The sequence below is a fragment of the Macaca mulatta genome, chromosome 6 (genome assembly GCF_049350105.2).
Source record: "Macaca mulatta isolate MMU2019108-1 chromosome 6, T2T-MMU8v2.0, whole genome shotgun sequence".
In the NCBI taxonomy this organism is placed as follows: domain Eukaryota; kingdom Metazoa; phylum Chordata; class Mammalia; order Primates; family Cercopithecidae; genus Macaca; species Macaca mulatta.
The window spans coordinates 160,505,995-160,533,562 of NC_133411.1; the positions used below are offsets into that span (position 1 = coordinate 160,505,995).

A 27,568-nucleotide genomic window follows, 5' to 3' on the forward strand; every position below is an offset into this window, starting at 1 on the left:
TGGGCCTCAACTATTAGCGCATATTAGAATTACCAGGAGAACATTTAAAAACATTTCACTCACCCCTAGTTTAAATCAATTAAGTTATACTATAGGTTTTTGGGTTTTTAAGCATCTTTTCAGGAATGAGGACTACTGTAGAAAGTTACTATAGTTAATAAATTATTGAGAATTTCCTTTTAAATTTGAAAATGGAATCAATAATAAATGTTTTAGTTTATTTTAAATACAAAAGAAAGAAAAACTTTTAGGTTGAAGAGTTTGGATATATAATAACACAGGTATGTCTCACTTAACAATGGGAATACATTCTGAGAAATGTGTCACTATTTGAACCAGAATAAAAACTGTAAGTGAAAGAATAGTGACATTCTAGGTACCTGCTAGTCAAGTCTTAGCCACTAAAATAATTTCTTTCCTTAGTAGTAGGGAGTCATTCATGGTTTTCGAGAAGTTTGCACAAGTTTGTCATTGTGCAAACATCATGGAGTGCACTTACACAAACCTAGATAGTGAAGCTTACTATACACCTAGGCTATGTGGTACAGCCTATTGCTCCTAGGATACAAACTTATACAGCTCCTACTGTACTGAATAGTGTAGGTGATTGTAACACGATGGTAAGTATTTGTGTAACTGAACATAGAAAAGGTACAGGAAAAGTATGGCATTAAAATTTTATGAGACCACTCTCATATATGCAGTCCCACACTGACCAAAATGTCATGATGTGGTACATGACTATATATGCATCTTTATACCAATGCTGTCATAGAACATCATTTTTAATTTATGACTACATAATTATAATTTATAATTGTTTCATGGAAGAAGGGGCCCACAAAGACTAAGATGCTTAGAGCGCTCAAAAGTCATAGTATGACCCTGGAGAAATGAATATTTGAAGGAAGAAAAGGGCTTCCAGTGGCCTGGGCTTTGGGGAAGAAAAGGAACAAAGTGGGTGACGTGAAGAAAGTGTTTTATTATTGAGCTTCCTCTGCCAAAGTCATTCATTCATTCATTCATTCAGTCAGTCAGTCATTTAACACTCACTGAGGGCCTGCCCTGTGCCAGGCATCTAGAGCAGCGAACAAGAGAGATGAGGTTTCTGCTCTTGTGGAGACTGTATTCTAGTAGCAGAGAGAGACAATAAACAAGAAAATATTGACTGTGCCAAGTGATGAAAAGCAATATAAAGAAACATCATGTGGGGCAAGAGGTACAGCACGGAGGGGAGATGCTATTTTTTAAAGGGGAGTCAGGGAAGTCCCATATGACAAGGTGACATTTGGGCAGGGAGCTGAACAGAGTGAGGAAGAGAGCCACAGAGCTATCTTGAGGAAGAGAGTTCCAGACAGAACAGGCAACGCAAAGGCCCTGAGATGGCAGCAAGGAAAACGCCGCTGTGGGTTTCTGAGAGTGCAGATCCTGATACTCAATGAGGCCCAGAGAGAGGAAGAGGCGTGTCTGGGGTCTCTTCCTCTTAGGATTGTTTATATGGATCTATGAGCTTTGCATTTGCCGCTGAAAAATCCCTAAGCCAGAGGGAACCTCAGAACTGGAGGGCCTAGGGTGGCAGGGAGAGAAGGGAAGAATCCTGAGGGATCAACAACTCTAGCCCCACTTCTTCTGGGGCTCTCTGGTAGGAGGAGTTTGTTAGATGAAAACCATTAAAATCCATGAAAAGGGAAAGGTGAAAAAAAAAAAAAAAGATCAAAGCCAACTCCAGCTTAGCAGAACACGGCCTGGTATTTATTCATTAGAAACTAAACACAGAACAGACTCTCCAGGAGGACTAGAAAGCTGCTTTCAGATGAAGAAGAGAACAAAATGCAAAGGCCAGAATGTACCTGCTGAATGGGTCTCGTTTTGTGGGGTGCTTACTCTCCTGTGCTTCTTGCCACTTTGATCCAGTGGAATCCTTTGCGAAAGGATGAGTTTTCAAACACAGACCTCAAGTCCCAACTGAGGCGACCTTGGATAACTTGATCTCTGAGCCTCTGTTTTTCTTCACCTTTGAAAGAGAGTTACTTAAAGCCACAATTAGATTGTGTTAGGATGACTATTCTCGAAAAGACAAGAGATAACAGCTGTTGAAGAGAATGTGGAGAAAAGGGAACCGTCAGACACTGTCGGTGGAAATGTAAATTAGTACAGCCATTACGGAAAACAGTATGGAGGTTCCCCAAAAAATAAAAAATAGAACTACCATATGCTCCAGCAATCCCACCACTGGGTATACATCCAAAGGAAACGAAATCAGTATGTCAAAGAGATACCTGCAGGCCCGTGTTTACTGCATTATTCGCAATAGCCAAGATACGGAATTACCCTAAATGTCCATCAGCAGATGAATGAATAAAGAAAATATGGCCTATATACACAAGAGAATATCATTCAGCCTTAAAAGGTGGGTAAATTTTGTCAATTGTGACAGCATGTATGAACCTGGAGGACATTATGTTAAGTGAAATAAGCCAAATACATAAGGACAAATACTGCAAATACTTTTTTAGAATCCACATATACTCACTTCTGTGTGAATTCTAAAAAGGTTAAACTCATAGAAACAGTGAATAGAATGATGGTTACCAGTGGCTGGGGTGAGGGTGGGGATTGGGGAGATGGTCAAAGAATACAAAATTTCCATTTGGAGTTGAAAAATTCCTAAGCCAGAGGGAACATCAGGAACACAGGGCTTGGGGTAGGAAGGAGGGAAAGTAGGAATTCTGAGGGATCAACAAATCCAGGCCCACTTCTGGGGCTCTCTGTTTGGAAGGGAAGTAAGTTCAAGAGATCTATTGGTACAATATGGTAACTATAATTAATAAATGCATTGTATATTGTACTTGAAAATTTGCTAAGAGAATACATTTTAAATGTTGTCATCACAAAAAAATAAGCATGTAGGGGCCAGGCTTGGTGGCTCATGCCTGTAATACCAGAGCTTTGGGAGACCAAGGCAGGAGGATTGCTTGAAGCCAGAAGTTTGAGACCAGCTTTGGCAACATATCGAGATCCTATCTCTACAAAACATTTAAAAATTAGCCAGGTGTGGTGGTTTGCATCTGTAATCCTAGCTACTCAGAAGGCTGAGATGGGAGGATTGCTTGAGCCCAGGAGTTTGAGGCTGCAGTGAACAATGATCACACCACTGCACTCCAGGCTGGGTGACAGAGCAAGACCCTATCTCTAAAATATAAAAAAATAATAATTTTAAAAAGGCATATGAGTTAATGGATGTGTTAAATGGCTTGGTTTAGCCATTCCACAATGCATACATTATCAATACATTATGTTGCACACCATAAATATATACAAATTTTGTCAATTTAAAATACAAATAAGCAAATACTTTAAAAAAAAAGAGAGAGAGAGAGAGAAAGATACTAACTGAACCCACCTCAGATAGTGTTCTGAAGGTAGAACTAGATGGTACCTGTTGAACCTTCAGCACATGCATGGCACCTAGTAGTTGCTAAATAAATGCTAGCTGTTGTTATTTTATAACTATCATTCTTGTTATGTTAAGTAGATTGAAACAGACCTGCTATGATAGATGTGAGAGGAGCCCCAGAGACCCATCCCCTATGCATCGTCCCTTTGTCAGTGAAATCCACGGCCTCCCTAGGGCACAGTTTGAAGACAACTATGAGTCCAAGCTCTGTTTAATAAAGACGAGAAAACTATTCCCAGAGAAGGGAAGGGGTCACTTTAAGTTGCATAGCATGTTGGTGGCAGAATTGGAACCAGAACCCAGGCTCCCCATCCTGGGATTTTGCCACTGGCCATGCTGTTCTCCCAACCCCAGCTCCGCTGTCAACCTGTAGGATCCTCAGGAACCCACAAGGCCAAGGTCTTCTGCATTAGTCAAGAGGAGAGTGCAGGGAGAAAGAACTGGTTTCAGGATGAGACCTGCCCTCAAAACAGCCTCTGCTTGCATTGAGGGGCAAAGCTGAGCCTCTCTAAGCCTCAGTTTCCCCATTTGTGAAATGGGGCTAGTAACACCTTCCTGGAGGATTTAATGAACACATGCATGGATGGCATTTGGCATGGCGCCAGTCATGCAGAAGGTCGCTAATGGGTGGTGGTTGTTACCATTACAGTAGGTGCTCAAAAAAATCTGTGTAGAATGTAGGAATTCTTTTCTGTACGTGTGCTGACCCTCACTCGTGCCCCAGGAGCCTTTTGTGGGAGGGTCCCTTACACACACGTGCACACACACACACACACACACGGGTCTTTGTGACATTCCTTCTGTTTTTGCAGTGATTTGCAGCAAAGCTCAAGCAGCAACTTGAGCACCATTAAAATAATAACAGATGTGACCTCCTTCAGAGTTGAAGAGGGGGCAGAGTGGTCAGAAGAGTATTGACAGTGAAAACACCAGGTAGAAAATGTCCTGCACATTCTATAAAAACATACATCTCCCGATCTTTTGTGCTCTGCCACTGACATGTTGGGGTGACCACTCTGGGCCCCCTTCTTGTCTCTATCCAAGACACAATAAGCGGTCTTCCCAGGATCCAGCAGGTCCTGTGGCCAACAGCAAAAGGAATACTGTTCCTCTTAACTGCTGAAACAGAAGCTTCTCCTTGTTCCCTTCCGTGAGCCCATCAGTCTCACGTGGCCACTCCCAACCAGGTTCTGCCTCTAACTCAGGCACCTGCAGGAGGTGGGGTGGCTACAGTCAGGCCACACACTCAGGCTCTGGAGAGGGGATGCCTGTGTTGGAGTCCTGCCCTGGCCCACTGCTGGTTGTATGTAATGTTGAGCAAATCATGGGACCTGACAAAGGCTCGGTCTCTTCAGGCGTAAACAAGGGAACATAATCATTCCCTCATTTATGTTATGAGGGTCAGAACTAAGAAGAAGGGCACAAAGCGGTGGGCACAGTGGCTTGCGTGTGAGCCCCCGCGAGGTAGCTGCTGTGATGAAGATGACAATCCAGGGACCTCAGACCCTACTCCTTTGGTATTATATCGGAGGACCAAGCAGGAGGCCCAGTGAGAGAGCCCCGAGCAAATCCCCTCATTTAATGGAGACTCCACCCATCCATCTGGGAACGGAGACTAGTCCCAGCTTTCCTACCTCCCTGAGCTAACCCTCTGCTGAGCTCTCATCAGCTGCCCCGAAGACGGTGAGGTTGGAACTATGGAGTGCTTGCAGAGGCGCATGCAGCTGCTCACAGCTGACTTTTATTGAACATTTATTGGGTGCCAGGCCCTGTGGTGAGCACTTGGCAGGCATTATCTCTTTTAAGCTTGCTTACAGCAACCTTATAATTATCCTCATTTTGTAGATGAGATAACTGAGACTCAGAGAGGTTATTTAACTCCTGAGATCACACAGCTAGTATGAGCCAAGCCAGGATAAAACTCAGATCACCTGTGTGTCCAACAGTCCCCCTGGCCCGCTCCCCATGCCCATGGGTTAGAAAGAGCAACTGTGAAGGGGAAGGATGATATGATCCCTCCCCCATATCAGGGATCACATAACCTCAGATCCTCTCCGCCAGCAAACACAGATTCTCAGCATAGGTTTCATTTCCAGTCTCCCCTCTCATTCCCATTTCCTCCAGCCTGGCCCAGCCCAGCCCAGCCCAGCCATCTGTCTGTCCTCTCCCCTCTGAGTAGAACAGCTTAGGACAAAGCCAGGCAGGCAGGCAGGTTGCTGCAGGTGGGAGCTGCGCTCTGGCAGTGGGGCAAGACAGGCTCTCTGCTGTCTGATGCATCCAGTCCTGCTGCTGAGCTGGCTGAACCTCACTGCAGAGCCAAGGCACGAGAGAGGTCAGGGATGATTTGGGAGCGCCCTGAGTAACCCAAGGTGCATACTAATGAGATGCAAATGAGCCGCTGCCGGTGGGCTGCAGGCCAAGTCCCCGTGTTCAACATTCAAGCCCCCTGGGTTCCGTCCACACATACCAATTTTTCTTAGCCAAGGCAACTGCTCCACCCAGCCATCAGCAGACACAAAACTCAACAGAGCGGCTGGGCCCGTCTGTGTTCTCATCTACAAAGCTGGCCGGTGGATTGAACTGGTGATTCCCACCATTAGGAATTCCCCAAGGGGATGGGGGTGAAGGTTAAAAATATATATATTCCCAGCCCCACCCCAGATCTAATGAATCAAAATCCTTAGGGGTGGGGCTCAGAAATAGATGTTTAACAAGTTCCCTGGGTGATTTTGGTATGACCGGTGTTCGAGAACTGCTGAACAAGGGAACCATCTCTTTCTTTAGGATCTTACACTCTACCATGCCTCTTTTCAAAGTTGATATCCCAAATGTGGCCTGATCCTACGCCCTGGCGGAGAGGGGATGGAGGACATCAGGAAAAGAGTGCAGTCTTTAGAAATTGTTCAGGCTAGAGAAGTGATTCTCAAATGTCACTGTGTTAAAAATCGCAACCTCTTCCTCCAAAAGCCTGTTTCAGGAGGGCTGCCGTGGGACTCAAAGTGGGACTCATATTTCCCCTGTAGGTGGTCTGCTGACTGTTGGTGTGGGGAACACTGGCCCTCAAGCAAAGTGGACACAACGTTACTGCTAAAGTCAAACAGAAGAGCAGATGGGAGAAGGAACGCAACAGATCTGAGTTTCATGCCTAACTTTATCACCTGGAAGTCTCTGAGCCTACGCATGTCACTGTCTGCACACGCCTCTGTTCATCAGCATCTCCAACCTCAGAGGCAGCTTTTCATCTTCCTGGGGTCTTTTGATCTTCTAGATAGATACTGAACCCTGGGGAGCCATGTTCTACTTGTAATAAATAGAACTTAACCTGAAAATAAGAGAGTTCCATTCATATATGCGCAGCTCATGACCCAGCAGTTCCACTTCTAGGTCAACAGAAGTGTGAACATATGTTCACCAAAAGATTCATCACAAGACTATGCAAAGCAGCACTAGCTATAGCAGCCCCAAATTGGAAACAAACCAAATGGCCATCAAGAGCAGAATGGACAAGTATATTTCAGTACGGTCACATAATGGAATACTACACAGCAAAGAAAATGAACTGCTGTTCCAGGCACAACAGAGATGAATCCCATTCACAAAATATGGGGCAAAAGAAGCCATATATTAAAAAGTACATACTGTGGTAGTCCATGTTTATAAAGTTTAAAAACAGGCAAAACAAATCTATAGATTAGATTAAGATAGAGTCACTCTTATGTGGGAGGGAAGTGGTGAGTGACTGAAAAGGGTACAAAGAGGGTTTCTGCAATAGTAGTAATATTCTATTTATTAATCTGGGAGCTGGTGAGTTTCTGAAAAATTAATTGAGCTGTACCCTTGTGATTTGCGCACTTTTCTGTATGCATATTATACTTCATTAAAAAGGTTTTTTTTAGGAGCCAGGCATGGTGGCTTACGCCAGTAATCCCAGCACTTTGGGAAGCCAAGGTGGGTGGATCACTTGAGGTCAGGAGTTCAAGACCAGCCTGGCCAACACGATGAAACCCCGTCTCTAGTAAAAATAAAAAAATTAGCTGGGTGTGATGACATACACATGTAATCCCAGCTACTTGGGAGACTGAGGCACAAGAATCACTTGAGCCTGGGAGGCAGAGGTTGTGGTGAGCTGAGACTGTACCACTGCACTCCAGCCTGGGTGACGGAGCGAGGCTCTGTCTCAAAAAAAAAGTTTTTAAAACACTAGTAAATGACTTCAAAGAAGACTTTAATTAAAAAAGAAGAAGACATTAAAATAATAAAAGCATTTGGACTACCTGCAAATTGCATGGGATTTCACAGCTATGGGATCTTGGACCCTTCCTGCCCCAGGAACCAGGAAGGAGACAGCTCTCAGAAACCAAGAAGCTCAGGAACCATGCCAGGGCATACCAGGGCTGTGGAAAACTGACACCTCAACGGTTCCCTTTACCCTCCCCTGCCCGGCCTGCCCTCACAGAACCACGAGGACAATGGCAAGCCCACTTTCCACAGGGTTCCCAGGCTTAGCTGGGTTCCAGCTCATTGGGGTTTACTTCCTGCAGCATTTTTCTGTTCTTGGAGCAATATTCTGGTCCATTTTCTTATTTAATTCCTTCAAAGACCCTAGGAAGGAAGCAAGGAGTATTTCCATTTTGTAGATGGGGAAGTCAAGGCCAGGAGACGGGGGCTCAAAAGACTTGTCCAAGGTCATATACCGCTAGCAAGTGGCCCGGTCAAGACTCAAACACAAAACTTCAGATGCCAGATTCAGCACTCCCTTGGCTCCATCGCATACGGTCTCTGCCCAGTATAATAGTAATGTTGATTATAGCACCTAGCATTTAGTGAGCGCTTGTGCTGTGGATGTCTCAGTGCCTTTCAGCAACCCACAGAGGCAGGTACTATCCTTTCATCTGTCTCCATTTCACAAATGAAAAAACTGAGGGTCAGAAAGGCCATGTGACTTGTCCAAGGTCAATGGCCAGTCAGTGTGGAGCACGGATTGGAACAAATGGTCTATCTGACTTGAGTCCAAACTCTGAACCGCTAGTCCAATGGCTACCAAGCCCAGTTAGACCTCACCTCGAGCGCCCTTGGAGCTTAAATATATATATAGATTCCCGTCCTTCACCCTCACACTCCTCCATCTAATTTTGTAGACTTAGGATGGGGCTAAGTAATTTGTAGTTTTTAAAAAACAGCCCCAGACATTTGGGAAACTTGCCTCTAAATTAGGCTGCCTCTGAAATATGACAGTAAAAATTAAATAATTTAAGGTAAAGTTTAATTTAGCAACTTCCAAATTAACTCACTGGACCTCTCTAATAATTGGAGTTCTCCTAACAACAGTAAATAGCCCCTAAAGAAGGAGTGACATGGCCATCCTCAGAGGCATTGAGAATAGCCTGGCCATCTGAATAACAGTCACTCAACAGGGGCCAGTGACTGGCAAGGGGCACCAGGGGGATTTCAGGGGCCGGGAACATCTGCTTTTTGCTCCAGTTACTGGTTAACTACCATCTGAGTTCACTTTATAAAAATTCATCAGCTGTGGCCAGGCTCCTGCCTGTAATCCCAGCACTTTGGGAGGCCGAAGCACATTGGATCACTTGAGGTCAGGAGTTCGAGACCAGCCTGACCAACATGGTGAAACCCCATCTCTGCTAAAAATACAAAATTAGCCAGGCATGGCGGCACATGCCTGTAATCCCAGTTACTTGGGAGGCTGAGTCAGCAGAATCACTTGAACCCGGGAAGTGGAGGTTGCAGTGAGCTGAGACTGCATCATTGCACTCCAGCCTGGGCAACAGAGCAAGACTCCATCTCAAGGAAAAAAAAAAATTATCAGCCATAACTTACAATTTATGTATTCTGTTTTTTAATTTGTCATACACTACCAGGACAGAGTAGAGTGTACCAGGGATCCAATAGGGTTCTCTAATATACGCTTCCAAGAGTTTGAGCTTCTAGGAATTTTTCAAGATGCTATAATTCTCTGAGTCAATTCCCAAGACTTCATGAGCCCCTAAATCTATAATAGTAACTAACATTTAGAGAGTTCTTAGCTTGTGCCGACTATGCTAAGCACTCTACATGCATCAACTCTCAGCAGCTCTGTGCGATAGACAGCATTATACAACTCTCAGAAAGGTGGAATCATGCGTTAAGGTAACAGAGATGGAAAGTGTTAAGGCCAGGACTGGAACTCCAGCACCCCAGCTCCAGAGCCACGTGCCATACTGATAGCGATCTCTACCGCTTCCTCAGGCTAAGCTTCCAAGGGTCCAAAATGATACGTTTTGCACCATTGAGCCTTGCATTTAATGGGAAGACCCTGAGGGGAGAGGATGCTGCAGGGACAGGCAGCAGCTCTGACACTGGACACGTGAGCACACGCAGGCCAACACGTGCACACATGCTGACGTTACTGCACCACTGGCTTGTTCCATCCTGCTTGGCTTGTGCCCAGGCCAACTGCTGCGGGCACTGGAGCCAAATGGGAACCAGAGAATTCTCATCTGTGAGCTCCCTGCCCCCAGCCAGCGGAAGGATAGATGGCATTTTCCTGTTGCCTCAGGTGGTATTGCCGGGGCCGCCCAGGAACGGAAAAAGGAGCAAGGGAGGATTTCTCTCTTTTGCAGACTCACACTGGAAAATGCTTATGACATCGCCCCTTTCAGGAAGAGATGGATTTCAGAAGATAATTTGTTAATCAATGGGTAGTGGTGGAATATCAGGCACTGTGATCGGCCAAGGGGGAGAAAACAGGATATCTTAGCCTTCTAATCTGACTCCTTTCCTTGAATTGGTGTTCCACCTCACTGGCAGATAGGTCTACCTAGCCAAAGCACTCTAACTTAAACTCCTTTAACAGTCCTCCAATGTTTATAAAATAAAAGCCATGCTCCTGAAAATACTTTCTGAATTCTTTCTGTTTTAAAGAGATATATGGAAATATTTTCAGGTGCAATCATATATCTGGGGATTTTTGCTTCAAGATCATGTGATAGGGGAAGAGTTGGAGGAGGTATAGAGGAAACATAATTGTTGACCAGGCACAGTGGCTCAGGCTGGGCGCAGTGGCCCACACTTGTAATCCCGGCACTTTGGGAGGTCGAGGCAGGCAGATCACTTGAGGTCAGGAGTTCGAGACGAGCCTGGGGCAACATGGTGAAACCCTGTCTCTACTAAAAATACAAAAATTAGCTGGGTATGATGTCACACGCCTGTAGTCCCAGCTACTCAGGAGGCTGAGGAACAAGAATCACTTGAGCCCAGGAGGTGGAGGTTGCAGTGAGCCAAGATCATGTCACGGCTCTCCACCTGGGCAACAGAATGAGGCTCCATCTCCAAAAAAAAAAAAAAAACCAACCCATGCCCCAAAATAAACATAATTGTTGAAGCTGATTGATAGGGCTTCTTTACACCATTCTGTTTACTTCTGTGTATAATTTTCCTTCAATAGTACATTATATATATGTGACATTTTTTTGAAAATGCCATGCTCCTTGGCCTGACACATACAAAAAAGAGGTAGGTTGGGGCCTTCAATGATCTGGCCCCAACCTATCTCTCGGACCATGTCTCCAGATGTTCCCCACCCAGTTTATAGGTTCCTGCACACATCTGCTGTTTTCTTTAACTGCTGTGCCTTTCCATATGTTATTTTCCCTCTGTTAAATGCCTTTCCCACTTTTCTTTCCTTATTTAACTCTCATTCAGCCTTTAAAACTGATGTTCAGTGCCAACTCCTCCAAGAACTTCATTGAATTTATAACCCAGCTACTGTCATTCCTCTGGGTCCCCATGCCAGCCTGAGTTTTACCACCTACTTCGAGATATTAAACCACCCATTTACAGGCCTGTCTCTACCAACTGTGAGTGTTTGGGGGCCTGACACATTGTAACTGCTCATTAAGTGTCTATTAAGATAACAGAACCATGTGACTTACAGGGATTAGCTTAACATTTCTGGGTCTCTATTCATGGTCTCCACACTGAAAACCATGACAACAAGAAGCAGTAGAGGGTGATGTGGGCAGTAGCGCAGAGTAGAAGAGAAGGAGTTTGTGAAAGGGCCTAACCTGGTGACCTGCACATAGAGGATCTAAGTCATTGAGAATTCTCACAAATAGCTCACTGTTGACTGCATGCCGACCCAGGCAAACTGGCTATGTGACTCTAGGCAAGTAGTTCAAAAGCTATTGTTCCATCTGTAAAATGGGAGCAATGATTCTTCAAGGGAGACTTCAGAGAATTCCCAAGGGTTCTTCGAGTTGTACAGTTACAGCTATCTGTTGACCCACTGGCAATAGTGATGGAGTGGTGTGTGTGTGTGTATGTGTGAGTGAGTGTGTATGTGTCTGTTGGTGCATGTTGACAGAGAGGAGTCTGATTGATGATGTTTTTGTCCCCTGGAAGGCAGCTGACAATCTAGAGATCAACCTCATTGCTGATCCCACATTGCCTCTGGAGGATGTGGGAGCCAACTGGCCTTCAAGACTGACCTGCCACTTACGTAAAAAATAGGAACACCTCCTGAACTGGGCTAGGCAGAGTGAAGCAGAGGCAAGTCCAAGTTCTGCGTAGTGGTCTGGTTTTCCCCACTGCTGTGTGACCTCAGTCAAGTTACCAGACTTCCCTGGTGAGCCCTCACCATTACCAACTGTCTGACTCAGTGATCTCTAAGGGCCCTTCCACTGGACTCTATCTATGAATGGGTTGGGGCTAATACTTAGTCCTCCAGTAAGCAGCAGTTCTCATCTATGATTTCAAAATGAAGATTCATTCATTCAGCCAGCAGATAGGCAATGAGCTTTTCTTATGTGCCAGGCACTGTGCTGCACCCAGGCGCCCGGGCAGTAAGCAAGACAGACCCATGGCTTATCTTAGTAGGAGAGCCAATATAAAAAAAGTTACACAAAGAATTAATAATTATAATTGTGATCATTCTCAGGAAGGAACACTTCAAGGTGCTGTGAGATGATACCCACTCCAGGAGGAAGAGAGAAGAATCAATTATTTGATGACCGTGAACATAATAAATAAGGTCCTACACATTTCCTGCATTACCTTCCATGCACCCCCTCATTTCTCACATCAATTCTCTGAGGAAAGAACCATGATGATCCCCATTTTTCAAATGAGGAGCTTGAGGTTTTAGAGAAGTTGAGGTCCAGGTCACTTGGCTAATAATATCCTGGAGTTGGACCCACACTTTACTTTGTAAACCTGTCTAGAAACCTCCACCATGAATGTGAGTGTTAGTACTATCAGTCCTAGAAATACTAGTGTTGAGGCTCTGAGCTAGCTCAGTTTGCACTCTAGGAGCCCAGGGATCATAGGAGGCTTCTAGAGGTCATGTCCATCCCCATTCAAAATGAATCCAAAAGACAGGGATTATCCACGGGGTGCAAGCAGGTCCCTAATTGTACCAACTCCATCTCCCCCCAGACACACACAGGCTGTCTCTAAAACTTAGCGCCTGCCTGACAGCCTCTCCCACCTGGCCTTAACTGGTCAGCACCAGGCCAGTGCCACAGCCTGTCATAAAGCATCTGGAAGGAGAACTTACAGGCCAAGGCGAGTTCAGTTGCACTTAGGTTAGAGTATGCCAGAAGCTGAGCATCAGGCTAGCTGACATCATGGATTCAGCATCTTCCTGCAAGAAGTCTAACGTGTACTCTATGGAGAGCCCTGGGGGAGGACCCTAGTTTGCCTCTTACAGGGACATGGAACATTGAGCCTCTCAAGGTTCTTCAACAGCAAGATGGAGACAATCACTCCTGCTCTGTCTACCCAACAGAATAGATGCAAAAGGGATCTTGGCCGGGTGTGGTGGCTCATGCCTGTAACCCCAGCACTTTAGGGGTCCAAGGTGGAAGAATTGTTTGAGCCCAAGAGTTCAAGACCAACCTGGGCAACATAGTGAGACCCCGTCTCTACAAAAAAACATTTTTTTTTTAATTAGCCAGGTGTGATGGTGTTTGTCTGTGGTCCTAGCTACTCAGGAGGCTGATGTGGGAGGATTGCTTGGGCCCAGGAGGTGGAAGCTAGAGTAAGTCATGATAATGCCACTGCACTCCAGCCTGGGTGACAGAGAGAGACCCTGTCTCAAAATAAATAAATATTTAATAAATAAATAAAGGGAGGAGGGGATCTTAACAAACACCCAAATGCCTTTATTTTATATGTTCAGACATAGGCCCAGAGAGGTTAGAAACTGTCCTAGGCCACACAGCCTGTGAGTCACAGAGACATGATTAATGAAATTCTCTTCCCACTCTGTCACACTGCCTGGATTTGAAACCTCAAAAATTTCAAAAGACCATGCATGCTCAGCATAGTCCCCAGAGCACAGGAAGCATTCAATGAGCATAAGCTGTGATAATTCTTAGTAGGGTCCTGCAAGCAAGGCATGTTCACCTGTCCAGTCTCTGCTCCCACCTGCAAAGCAGGGCTGAAGGACTAGAAGCACCTACTTCCTAGCCTACTTCTCCACCTCCGCTGAGTCCAGGCAGCAGCTCCAGATTGAGGCTGGGCACAGAGGCGGCCTTTCTGAGCCCTTGGCAAACTTCTGCACTGCCTCCCTGCTCCCCATGCTGGAGCAAATGGCACTGCACCCGCTCTGAGAACTGAACTCTAGCCCAGTGGCTCTGCTCAGCGTTCCACTCTGGCTCTCCTGCCTCCAGAGATATGCATCAGATTTCTGCTTTCCCCAAGACAGGGGAGCAGGGCTGTTCCCACCCCAACAACTCCAGTGCTGTGTTGGTGCCACTCAGACTCACGGTCTTCCACAGCCATTAGAGACTATGCACGCCCCCATTCTACAGTCAGGGAAGCGGAGGTCCTAATCTCAGCAGCCACTGGAGAACCAGAGCTGACCAGACCATCTGACTCTCCCTTAGCCGCCGGGTAGATTTGTCTGTGATAATGTTCCTGTGCCCACCTGGACACACACAAGAAGCCAGCAACTCTCAATTCCTGGCCCTGGCACTTCCCCCTAAAACTACAGAAGAAATCTCCTCCTTGTCCTCTTAAAGGCTCATCTCCAGAAAGCCCAAGTGGGGGATCTGATTCTTCCAGGACAAGAATCCAACTTTCCACGTGTGCAAATATGACCTTCCTCCTCCACAAGATCACAGTCTCAGCCTTGCGCATTGCTGGGCCCCGATCCCCAGCCGCGGACTGGCTACCTCACTGGCTTCTTTCAGTGCACCTAGATGATCCAGGCCCAGATGTCCCTGTCTTCCCTCTCTGTGCCTGCTCCAGCCATCTCCTGGTTCCTTCTCTACCTTCCAGGAGTCCCCAACTCCAGCCTGCTTTGGAACCAGACTCGAGAATGGATTAACTTTGCCCGCCCCCCACCCCCCCACATCTTCCCATCCTCCAGCAATTCTTACCTGTGCCCTTCAGGTAGGGGAGGGTGCCCCAGAGCAGGCTGCTGGGCTGGCGCCCCTCTCACGAGGGCCAGGCTGACAGGCTCCAGAGGGAGGCGCAGAGACTCGGAGCAGGAAGGCGCGCAGCCCGCAGCCGGAGAGGCTGCTGAGAAAGTTGGAGTAGGTGTGTCCCAGCCCAGGAGGAGGAGGAGGAAAAAGGAGGTGGGAGAATTGAGGCGGATCATCCCCTCCTGCCAGCTCTCTGTCTCACGGAGAGGGAGGGAGGAAGCCAACTGGTTTGTGGCCCAGAACTCACGGTGGGGAATCGAGTCATGGAAAATGAAAGGAGCTGAGAAATCAGGCCCATCTCCACCTCCCTTCTTGGTTGCACTGAGGGATAAACTGAGGCCCTGGACTGGTAGGATAGCCCCGGGTCACACAGTCACACAGAGACCACGAGGGAACTAGAAAAGGTCACTTGGCTTTCAGAACAGTGTTCTCTCCACTCCTCCACGCTTCAGATCTGAGACTGACAACCACAGCACCCCCTTCCCCAAGGCTTTGGAGCCAGACAGATCTGGTTCGAAACCCTGGCACTGCCACCTACCAGCTCAGTAAGCTTGGGTGAGTTACCTAGCCTGAGCCTCAGTTTCCTTTTTTGAAAAGATGGGGATAATAATAGCTCCTACCTCATAAGGTTGTTATGAGAATTAAATGAGATAAAGGTTGCTAAGAAACCAGTAAGGACTTAGCTGAGAAAGTCCCCCATAAAAGGTAATTCTTATTCTTATTGTTTTCAGCTGTGACTTCCCCCACACCTGACTTAACCTCTCTAAGTTTGGGCTCCCCCATCTATAAAATGGGGGTAACAAGAATACCTGATTCATAAGATTGTACAGATTCATGAGACCGATTTTGTGTGTATCACAAAGCACGGTGAGTGACGGCTCACTGGGGTGCAGGACGCCTTGGCTTTGATGCATTTTATGAGGTGCTTCTCTGTTCTGGCTCCCCAGATGATTCCACTGTGCACCCTGTGTTGAGAACCAGTGTTTTAAGGGAAAGCGAGAAGAGTTAGACAAGAATTAGCACTCGTCTCCCCTGCTGCCACGGTTTTAGTTATAGAACACATTTGTTTGCTTGTTTTGTGTGTTCATGCAGAGGTGAGGCCCGTGTCTACCTTTTCCCAGACACTGTACTAGGCCCTGGGGACACAGAGGTAAATGATATAGCTCTTGCCCCAGAAAGCCAAAAGCAACTCTGCAACCATCCTGTCTAATCCCCTCCCTCCCCCCAGGTCTTGAAGCCCCTCTGCAACATTCCTGGCAAATAAATGAGTCTTTGCTTGCGTACCTCTAATTACAAGGAGCTTATCACCTCTCCCAGCAATCAGTTTGAACTCTTAGCAATTCTAGTTGTCCAGTTGAGCAGCAACTCTTCCACCTGGTTAATAAATAAGAATTATTCGTATCGTTGTTAATGCTATTATTATTATAAGCTATGTGTCTCAAGGCAAATGACTTAAATTTGCTAAGTCTCTGTCTCCACATTTGTTAAATGGGGTCACAACTGCGCTGGGACCACTCAGAACAGATCTGTTTCCCCTGCCATGTGACAAAACTGAGGCCTGGTTCTGTGGCTAGGACTTAGGTGTCTAGAAGTTTAGGCTGTACCCTACGGATTAGTGAAACCATGAAGGTTCTGGTCTTGTTGCTCATACAGGAGCCATGAGGCTTTTTGCTGTTTCCTGGCTCTCAGTGAGATGTTTATGCAGCTGCTGCAGTCACTGTGAGTTGTGCCTTCAGGGACCTGTCACCAGCATCCCGGATGACCACAGGCATCATGCAGGCTGCTATGGTGTGTTGCTCAAGATGTCCAGAGGGATTCCCCACGAGTAGGAGTCTCTGAGGCTTCCCTCTGACAAGCTGCCTCCACCCCAGATGAGAGGCCCAGGGAGTTGCAGCGTGAAGGGAGCTACTGTGATCCGCTCCCAGGGAGCCTGTGATCAAGGCTAACCTGAGCAATTATCCACTTGGCTGATTGCCACCCAAGCCTCCAAGTTCGGTCCGATTAGGCATTAACCAGAGAGGGGGTGGCAGGGCAACCCCACGGGCCCTTTGATTAGTCATGTGCAGAGTGGCAGGCGACTGTCTTCCCCCGGGGGCCCTCACTGGGGCCAAGGCTGGGCTCCAGCCTGTCCAGTGCAGGGACTGTCTGCAGCCTATTGCAGGAGGGGGAGATGGGTATCAGGATGGATTTCGGAGCCTCATAAGGCTGCTGGTATCCATCCCCTTCTCCCCAGCTCCCTTACCACTCTCCTGAGCCACTCCTGGTCCTTCTCCCTGCTGGCCCCAGCACCTTTCTGGTGGGTCTTCAGGCTTCCAGTCTCCCGTGCACCAGGGAAATGGACTCCTAGTGCCCTCCAAGCACGCTCAGAAACTTCTCATTCCCTGATATCTGAAATTCTCTCTCTTCCTCCTGAAATTGTACCTCTCTGTCTTGGTATAGCTCATATTCCACTCCCCTTTGTGAGCACATCCTGACCAAGCCGCTGACCTGAGCAAGAAGTAATAATAATAATAATAGGCTGGGCGCGGTGGCTCACATCTATAATCCCAACACTTTGGGAGGCCAAGGCAGGTGGATCACAAGGTCAGGAGATCGAGACCAGCCTGGCCAACATGGTGAAACCCCGTCTCTACTAAAAATACAGAAAATTAGCTGAGAGTGGTGGTGCTTGCCTGTAATCCGAGCTACTCAGGAGGCTGAGGCAGGAGAATCACTTGAACCCAGGAGGTGGATGTTGCAGTGAGCCAAGATCACACCACAGCACTCCAGCCTGGTGACACAGCGAGACTCCGTCTCAAATAATAATAATGATAATAATAACATCTCATCTTTATGTCAGCACTTTGCATGAATTATCTGATTTCTCTGAAATCCACAATGGATTAGGTGCTATTATCATTATGTGTGTTTCAGGTGAAGAAACTGAAGCTCAGAAAAGCTTTAATTACTTGGCCAAGGTCACTGGTCTAGACTAAACTAAGATCCAAGCCCCGGTCTGTCTGAAGCCCTTAACCCAGCATTTTGTGCACTGCCTGGATCTCCGCTCTCCTCACAATCCTCTGGCAAGACCCCTTGTGTGACCCTGGCCTTGTGTGTACCTCTCTTCACTTTAACTCCTGCCCTACTCTATTTGAAGTTCCTCAGGGATGGGTCTATGTCTAACTCATTGGTTCTCAACCAAGGCTGCACATTGGCATCACCTAGGAAGCCCAGGCCCCAGATCCAAACCAATTACATCAGACTCCCTGTGGGTGGGACTCAGGCCTCAGTGTTCATAACTGATTCTGAATCCCCTTCCTAGACCTCAGGGTCCCTCTTTCAATAAAGGTGTTGAACTCTGATCTTTAACATCCACCTCTAACATTCTAGAGTTCTAAAGTCTTTACAGGGGTGCTGTAGGCTTCTAAAGAAAGAACTAGAAGAGTCATGTCCATTTCCCCTACTTGCCTGGGGAAAGCTGTCTTCTTCCCTATGAACCGGGTGAGCTCTTTCTCCCTCCCTCCTGGGCTTTTCTTTCTAGAGCAATATGGCTGCACTCACCGAATGAGCAGTGATGTAAATGAGGGGACAGGGCAGAGGACACTCTGACCAGGCAGCAGATTTCAGGGTGCTCATAAAGTCTGGAAGCATAGACAGTATTATTTGAATATTTAAGACTGAACCCCCTTGACTCCTTCTGGGGCAGGTTAAAGGTTCAGATTTGTTCAGTGAAAATCAAACACAAATAATCAGAGGAGGCATGTCACAGATGCATGCACAGGGCTGGCTGACCAACCGTCCCAGTTGGCCTGGGACTGAGGGGTTTCCCAGGATGCAGGACTTTTCAATAACTGTGATAGTCCCAAGAGAACCAGAATGGCTGGTCATCCTAGTTGAGGGAAATGCTGCATGACTGCACCGCATGCGTCGCTTACACAGGGTAGGTGCCAAGTGAGTGTCGTCCACCTTAGAAGACCAGTAGCAAGAGAGGATTCAGCCCACTGGGGACAGTTGGCTGATGGACTGGTTACATTGCGACACATTCAGTGACAAGTGCAAACTGTTTTTCCAGGTTGAGGCCCCTTCCTTTACACTGCATTCTCCTTGGGGAAGGTCACAGAGCAGGATGAGAGTGGACATCCTGGGAGACAGGAACAAAGTAGAGACCCTGAAGCCTGGTCTGTGGACAGGAAAGCCTCTAGAGGCCCGACTGTCAAAGGGACATGATGCCTTTAAGGAGGATGAAGTCATCCGGGGATGAGGCCACCTGGCTCTGCAGCCAGGGCTGCTGCCGAAAAGGAGAAGCAGAAGGTGGAAGGTAGGAGGGCCGTGGGGGCCGGGCTTGGGATGGCAACTCCGTGGCTGACAGACGGAACTCAGCAGGAGTGGGAACGGCCAGCCCTGGTATTGCCTGGGGTGCCCGGGAATGTAATCAAACACTCAGCAGACCTGCTGGCCATAGGCATCTGGGCACCACCGGGCTCTCCAGCTCATCCTGACCCCCAGCCGGCAGTTCTGACAGGCTCCTACCAGTAGAAGCGTCCGGCCTTGTTGGCCAGTCCTGTGGGCATGAGCTCATCTGCTGCCAGCCCAGTCCTCAGTCGGCCTGGCCCAGGCTGCTGCTGGTGGGTGGGGCTCCAGGGTGAGTGCACTGGAGCTGGGCTGGCTGCTTCAATGGCCTTGGTTAGGTCTCCCCATTGGGATGCCTGGGAGGTGGCAAGCCACTCTGAAGACTTGAAACAGAACCTCTGATGTTATCCCCACCCTTCCCTGCCCCGAGACTTGCAGCTGTGATGTGGCCATGGCCCAGGGAACCAGTACCCCTTCCTTGTCCCTTTCTTCATAACCATGAACTATATTTCCAGCATCATCTCCATTTTTCCCCATTGCATAGTAATAACAACAACAATAATATTTGTAGTAATAATGACAATATTTGATCTAATTTATTATGTACCAGGCTGAGCATCATCTCATTTAATCCTGAAATTGATCTTCCCTATGAGGCCTTAGGTTGGTGCAAAAGTAATTGCAGTTTTTGCCATTGAAAATAATAATACTAGCCTGTAATCCCAGCACTTTGGGAGGCCGAGACGGAAGGATCACGAGGTCAGGAGATCGAGACCATCCTGGCTAACCCGGTGAAACCCCGTCTCCACTAAAAAATACAAAAAACTAGCCAGGCGAGGTGGCGGACGCCTGTAGTCCCAGCTGCTCGGGAGGCTAAGGCAGGAGAATGGTGTAAACCCGGGAGGCAGGCGGAGCTTGCAGTGAGCTGAGATCCGGCCACTGCACTCCAGCCTGGGCAACAGAGTGAGACTCCGTCTCAAGAAAAAGAAAAAAAAAGGAAAATAATAGTAACACTATTATTATCATTCTCATTTTGCAGAGGATGGAACTCAGAGTCCGAGAGATTTAAGTGACTTGTCTAAGGTTATCATACCCTTAAATGGTAGAGCTAGGATTTGAACTAAGTCTATCCAGCTTCAAGATATATGCTCTTAGCTACCACTGTTAGGCTATAGTCCAACCAAATCACAGGATTTGGATTCATGGACGTGCCACTTGCACTTGTGGATAGACCCACACTTGATTCCTACTCTGCTGTCTCTATCTTGCAAATCTCAATCACTTTTGAATAAGGTTCCCCACATTTTCATTCTGCATTGGGCCCTGCAGATTATGGAGCTAGTTCTGCAAATCAGCTAGCCTATGGGTCCCAAGCTACAGCCTATCACCCTCTAATGCCTATGCTGCCTCTCTGCCTAGACTGTCATTCCACTCACACCTGCCAGGTTCATCAGAAGATCGTCTGCTCAGGACCATCTCTATGAATTGCTAGAGATTCCCTGCCATTGTGGAGCACAGATTGCTCTGTTCGGGCCTCACAGTGAAATCAGGACAAGATATTCCAGTGTAGTCCTCATTCCCTTGCTGCGCTTGTCAGGGGAGTGGAGCACAGGGTAAAGTTTGAACTTGAAGTTTGGCAGATCTGGATTCAAACCCAGCTCTGCAGCTGTGTGGCCTTGGATAAGTAATTAAAACTCTCTGAGGAGTTTCCTCATCTGCCAAATAGAGATGATAACAGTTCTTATCTTGCAGGGGTTATCATGAGGATTACGTAAGGTGATGAATTGGTGGTAATACACTAAGCACTGTGCCCAGGGCCAAAAAGTGGAAGCTTCCTGGATCCGTTTGGTGTCTAACTTATCTGTAGATTTCCTGTAGCTCTTTGCATAGCGCTGATGAAATGTGATGGGGCAGAGGATTTATAGATGCAAAATTGCTTTGGAGGTGCCAAAATGCCACCTGTGTAGAGGAGTAGGACATGGTTTTATGTGAAGAAACTGAGGCCGAACAAGACTTCCCAGCCTGTTCAGAGCCCTACAGCCCTCCCTTGCCCACTCGGAGGCTTGGCTTCCGCAGGTCACCTCAAAGCCAGTAGAGCAGGGGCCCTCATGGGCAGGAGTCTGCTCTCTGCTGCCTGAATTCCTGAGGCAGCTCTGGCAGCTCTACTGGCCCTGTCTCCCTGGGCAGCCACATTCCAGACATTCTGCCCAGGTTAGGAAGAGGCTGGCCTTGAGGGGAGAGACCCCTGGGGAGCCCCAACCTAGACAGAGACAGCAAGAAGAGAGGCAGAGGTCTCCTGAGGAGTGGGGATTACTGGGCCACTCCAAACTTTCCTCACAGGCCAGGCCTCAGTCCCACACGACGCCCACAATGCAGGGAGGATTGCTCAGGGAAAAGAGACTCAGTAGCCCAGTGGTTCTCTAACTTCAGAGTCTGTAGGAATCATCCGTGGAGGTGGGAGACATGGAGTGTTTAAAAATGCACATTCCAGGACCCACCCCCATTATGAAGGGGCCCGGATTCTGAATTTTATTAATTGACAAAAAGTATATATTTATTGTGTACAGCATGTTATTTTGAAATATGTTGTGTTTTTAATTGAGCCTCCAAGAGGATGCCGAACCAGGTTTGGGAGACTGATTCAATCCACTGTATGGATGAGGAAGCTGAGGTTAAGAGAGGGAACGAGATTGCCCCAGGTCACCCAGCAACAAGGCTGTCGGGGTAGAAGCTGTGTGGTTCTCTCGGAGCCACCGCCCCTGCTGGAAACAGAAAGGAGCCTCAGGAGGAGGTCTGGGAACAGAGCAGCTCAAAAAAAGTTGAGAAGATGAGCAGTGTTTGCCCTCCCCTTCTTCCCCCTCCTTGCCCCATCATTATTCCTGTTCCCCCAGCCAGAGACTGCTAACTGGACTAACTCCGCAGTGCACAGAGCCCTAGACCCCTCATACTCTGGTTGTGGACATCCATCACCCACCTCTCCTAGTGAGCTTCCTTTCTTGTCATCGTATGCAAGAGAACACACCACCGGGAGTAAAACATCCTAGGATCAAACCCCGTCTTAGTCACTACTATGCTGTGTGGTCTTGGGCAAGTTCCTTACCCTCTCTGCCCCTCAAATTGCCCTTTTTTATGATAAGAGGTTGGACTAGACTAGCTTTTCTTAAAGTGATCATCTCCACAAAAGCACTCCAAGGAAGCACCCAGAAACTTTGCTATGATATGGATTCTTGGACCTCCAACCAGACAAAATAGGTGAAAATTTTTGAAGAAATCTGAACTTTAAAACAATTTATGTATACAAGTAATACGTGATACTAATAAAAATAATGAAACATTACATTTAAGGCTAAAGCCCTCTCTGCCATCACTACCGATAACCTTTCTAAAGACAGCCAATATGATAATTTTGGTGTGTAATCTTTCTAAATATTTACATTCATATATAAGTATACCAGTGGGAAATATACAGAAATGGGTTGGTTGTGGGAAGGGGGTTGCTGAATAACATCTTCTGTGTCATTTTGCAACTTTTTATTTTACTCAACAGTGTGTCTTAAGGTCTCTATCATGTAGTACACAGAGATCTATCCATGCTTTGAGTCTCCAAGGTTATTCTGGGGCTCATTCAAGTTTAAGAACCACCGCTGTGCGGCCGTGCGTGGTGGCTCACGTCTGTAATCCTAGCACTTTGGGAGGCCGAGGTGGGCAGATCACGAGGTCAGCAGACTGAGACCATCCTGGCTAACACGGTGAAATCCTGTCTCTACTAAAAATACAAAAAATTAGCCGGGCGTGGTGGCGGGCGCCTGTAGTCCCAGCTACTTGGGAGGCTGAGGCAGGAGAATGGCGTGAACCCGGGAGGCGGAGCTTGCAGTGAGCAGAGATCTGGCCACTCTGCACTCCAGCCTGGGCGACAGAGCGAGACTCCGTCTCAAAACAAACAAACAAAGAACCACTGTGCTTGATAAACTGATATCTTTGGAGTCTCTGCTTTTAACATACGGGAGGGCAAAATCAGCAAGCTATTTCTCAAGAGTGAGGGAAAGCCTGGCCTGACTGGAGTATCCTTGACGCTTGGACATGGACTCCATGGCTCAGATATCCCCTGTCAAGGGTGTGGTTCCCCAAGATCCAGCTGGGGCACCTCCACTTACCTTCTTTTAGCACTCTCAGGGCCACTCCTTCCATCCCTTGCCAGTCCCTGATCGCCCTGATGTGATCCATGCAGGTGAGAGCTGACTCAGGCTCTCTCTGCCACCCGGAAACTGGCTTCCTATGGCTCTCGATGGGGCCTGACTGGTTTGACTTGGTGAGGCAGCTGTGGTTTCCCAATGCCTCCTCTCTGGGGATCTTCAGGCACAGACCATCTGGCTCTGTGAGGACTTAGGAACTATCTGGGTGCAGAGAGGTGGTGTTCTCCTCACTGTCATCAGACTGTCCTTTTCTGGGTTTCCCTCCCTCCTCTGTAAAACGTTGTTTTCACTAATCTCTATGCCTAGCAAGAGCACCTAGCAAACATATGTAGGCAAGATTTGTTGAAAGAATAAAAGTTGTAAAGTTCCTTCCACCTCCTAAGGACTGTGAATTTAAGCCCTTTATTGCAAGCAAAATGCTTGCCATTGTGTGTAGCCCTAGACTGGGAACTGAGGAAGGAATGAAACTCTTGAAAAGATACTATCCTTGCCCTTGAGTTGCAAACAGTCTAGTTGGGGGTCCAGTCATCCACCCAATGAATATTTCCCTGGAGTCTGACATAGGGCAGGGATGGAGCCAGATCGTGGCAGTCAAGGAAGGACAGAGTCCACTCACAATCAGTCAATGAATGTGACCCAGGAGACAGCAAAGACCGTAGCCACATGGACTAAGGGTCCTGCAAAAAGGCCAGAGAAGAAAGCATTCAGTGGAGGCTGGAGTAGTCAGGAAAGATGAGGGAGATGGAGCGTGGAGCCAGGAGATACAAGTAGAGACAGTGCATGGCACATGGCAGGTGCTGGGTAAATGTTTGCCAAATTGAATAGGCAGATTTTTATAGAGAATAGGTCATAATAAATGAATACACAGAAATAGATGAATGTATTAAATAGATGACAGATATAAGCAGATGTGCGGATTCATGGACACAAGGATGGGTAGGTGGGTGGATGGATGGATGGATGGATGGATGGATGGATGGATAGATGGATGGATGATGAACAAATTGATGGGCAAGCAAAGAGACAGATAATCTTGGTCCAGGTTCATCTGGTTTTGGGTCAGATATCCAAGTCTGAATTTGGCCCTTCTGCTTACTGACTCTTACTGGCCATGTGATAATAAGGATTTTGTGCTGAAAAACAGGGATAACCAGTCCAGCCTGCCACCCCAGGAAATTATGAGAATCACCTGAAATAGCAGATGGCAGGGAGTTCTGCACAAAGCTGTATGCCATTGTCAGAGGATAGTGGTTATAAACACATTTAAACAACATCTCAGTCCTAGATGCACATCAACAGGACAATGCAAGGGATTCAGAGCTGGTAATATGAAGCGTGACTTTTAGAGGAATAGGATGTAGGAGCTGGAATTTATATTACACAACAGTAGGTCCTACTCCATCAATACAGTTGAGAAAGCTGAGGGCCTAATGTTTTGGGACTGCTTGAAGTCAGCATCTGGCTTACTCACTTTGTCTTGCCATCCAAACCATGCTGTTCCTCCCTGATACCACACCTTCTGCTGAGGTGCTCAACGCTGGCTTCCCTCTTTAGAATCACTTTGATAAAACAGATTCAGGGTTCATATCTAGAGCCCATCTATATTGGAATCGTTTGGATGCTGCTATCATTTAAATGTTTGTGTCCTCTCCAAAATTCTTGTTGAAACTTAATCCCCCATGCAACTGTACTAAGAGATGGGGCCTTTAGGAGTTGATTAGGCCAAGAAGGTCCACCCTGATGAATGGGATTAGTGCCCTTGTGAAAGGGCTGTAGGGAAATAGCTAGGCCCTTTTGCCCTTCCATCTCTTTTGCTATGTGAGGACACAGCGTTCATCCTCTCTGGAGGATGTAACAACAAGGTGTCATCTCAGAAGCAGAGACCTTGCCAGGCCCTGAACTTGCCTGGCACCTTCATCTTAGACTTCCCAGTCTCCAGAGCTGTGTTCTTTATATTACCCAGTCTCAGGTGTTTTGTCATAGGAGCAGGAATGGACTAAGACAGATGCCTACTGACAAAGGCAAATTCTGGGGTTTTACCTCTGTCCTCTAAATCAGAGTACTTTCATGTGCCCAGATTGAGGCTGTCTGGCTTGGTGCTTTGCACACAGTGATTGTTCTGTAAACATCTGTTTGTTTTGCAGCTGAAGTTGCTTGCCCACATTTACTGGTTGGCATCTGGCAAGGTTGAGATTTGAACCCAGCTCTCCATCTCACTATTGCAAGGCCCCTGTCAGTGCCTCCTGCCCAGGGACAAGAAAATAACTTCAATGACCTCTCCATAGCCCTTGGCCCTAAGATTTCAGACTCCTCAGCAGCTCCCAGACACAAGCCACTCAAATTGCCTGAGGATTTTGAGCTAAGCCCTCCAGCTTTCACCAGGCTTCTGTGGGGATCCTCGCAGAACCTGGGGATAAGGGAGGCCTAATGGAGATAAGTGGTTCTTGTTCCTCCTCCTGTCTGGCTGCTGCCCAGATGGAGGCCACCTAATGCCGATGCTGAAGTCCCAGGCCCGAAGGTGTGGGATGTGCCGGTGAAGTCGAGCTGCTAATTGCCCACAGTAATCCCCGGGGTAGTTCAGAGCAGTTGTTCTCATTCCTTGGTGCTCATTGGAATCATCTGTGGAGCTTTAGAAATTACTGATATCTGGGCCAACCCCCAGAGATTCTGAATTAATTGGGATAAGATACAAGCCTGGGCATTGGATTGTTAAAACTCCCAGTTGATGCCATTGTGGAGCTGAGGATCCTTGCCTTGGGGCTTGCTGTGTTTTCCAGCTGAAGTCCCAAGCATAGAATCCCCATTTCCCAGATGGAAACAATGCTTCCAGCTCCCAGGAGCCTAAGCCCACTCCATACATATGTAAAGCCATAAGCCATACAGCCAACAAGTCCACTCTTAAGGATATACCCAAGGGACGAGTGCTTAGAAACATGACAACATGTTCCAAAGCACATACTCTGTTAGGTTCTCTAAAAGCCACCGAAACCAACCCCACCTAACTTAAGCAAACGAGAGATTTAATGAAGACCCATGGGTGACACAGAGAATGAGAGAGAGCACAGGGCTTACAGTTAGGAAAGAACCAGACACAACACATGTGCAATCTGTTCAGGCGATCACACATCACCACCGGAAAGATGCACCGAGGTTGGTCCTCTCAAGATCCAGATTTATGAAAGAGGGGTTAGGCTGGCTACGCTTGGGTCCCATGCAGGGCTGTGAGGAGAGTGAGGCTGACCAGGCATTTGCTGACCCTGAAAATGAGTGCCCTCTTATATTTTGCTCTGTAGGTGCTTTGGGCACCATACTTGCCCCACCATAGTGCTGGTCCTGATCCAACTTAGAAGGCACCTGAAGTGACAGCACACTGAGACTGCATCAGGTGGCAGCTGGTGCATCCCCAAAGGATGACTGGTGGCTGTTAGCAGAAGGAGCAGAATGGATGCCAGACAGGTGAAAATACAGGTGCCCACTCCCTGAGGCTTTAGTGTAGAGTAGTTAATAACATGACTCTGGAGTTGGATGAATCTGGATTAAATCCAGGGTCTCTTCTCAATAGTTACTTGATTTGAACAAATCAGCTTCCTTCTCTGGAGCTCAGTGTGTTTATCTACAAAACAGTACTCACAACGGTAGCGTATGTTGATCTCTGTCTTCTGGATCTTCATTCCTTACACTTGTCCTTAATCAATGTGCCCCAAACTTCCCTCCAAGGGCACTTAATTGCAAAAGAGAGTGGGCTTGGTTTTCTGGGGGCTGGGAGTGGAGCCTGAAACCACAGGCAGCAGCCACAGTATTTCCTTTGACATGCGCATAAGCCATACAGCCAGCAAGTCCACTCTTGAGGATATACCCAAGGGAAAAGTGCTTATGTCCACAAAAAGACATGCATAGGGATATTCATAGCATTGTTATTCATAAAATCCAACAAGTGGACACAACCCAAATGTCCTTTAACAGTAGAGTAGGTAAATTGAGCAATACTACAGAACCATGAAAAATAGCAAGCTACTGCTATACATGACGACATGGACAAATCTCAGACAAAATCTTGAGAAAAGGAAGCCAGACCCAAAATAGCATATGCTGTATAATTCCATGAATGTGAAGTTCAAGAACAGATAAAACTGATTCAGGTGACAGCAGAAAGAATAGTGGTT

At 47.2% G+C, this 27,568-nt stretch overlaps 1 protein-coding gene across 1 annotated transcript in view; it reads right to left on the minus strand.

The window, feature by feature from the left end:
* Positions 1-15,085, minus strand: part of FAT2 (FAT atypical cadherin 2) — an 88,038-nt gene extending 72,953 nt beyond the window's left edge. Inside the window, exon 1 of the mRNA XM_001110265.5 lies at positions 14,839-15,085. The gene's annotated coding sequence lies outside the window, so the exon portion shown is untranslated. The remainder of the gene's footprint in view (positions 1-14,838) is intronic.
* Positions 15,086-27,568: the final 12,483 nt, after the last annotated feature.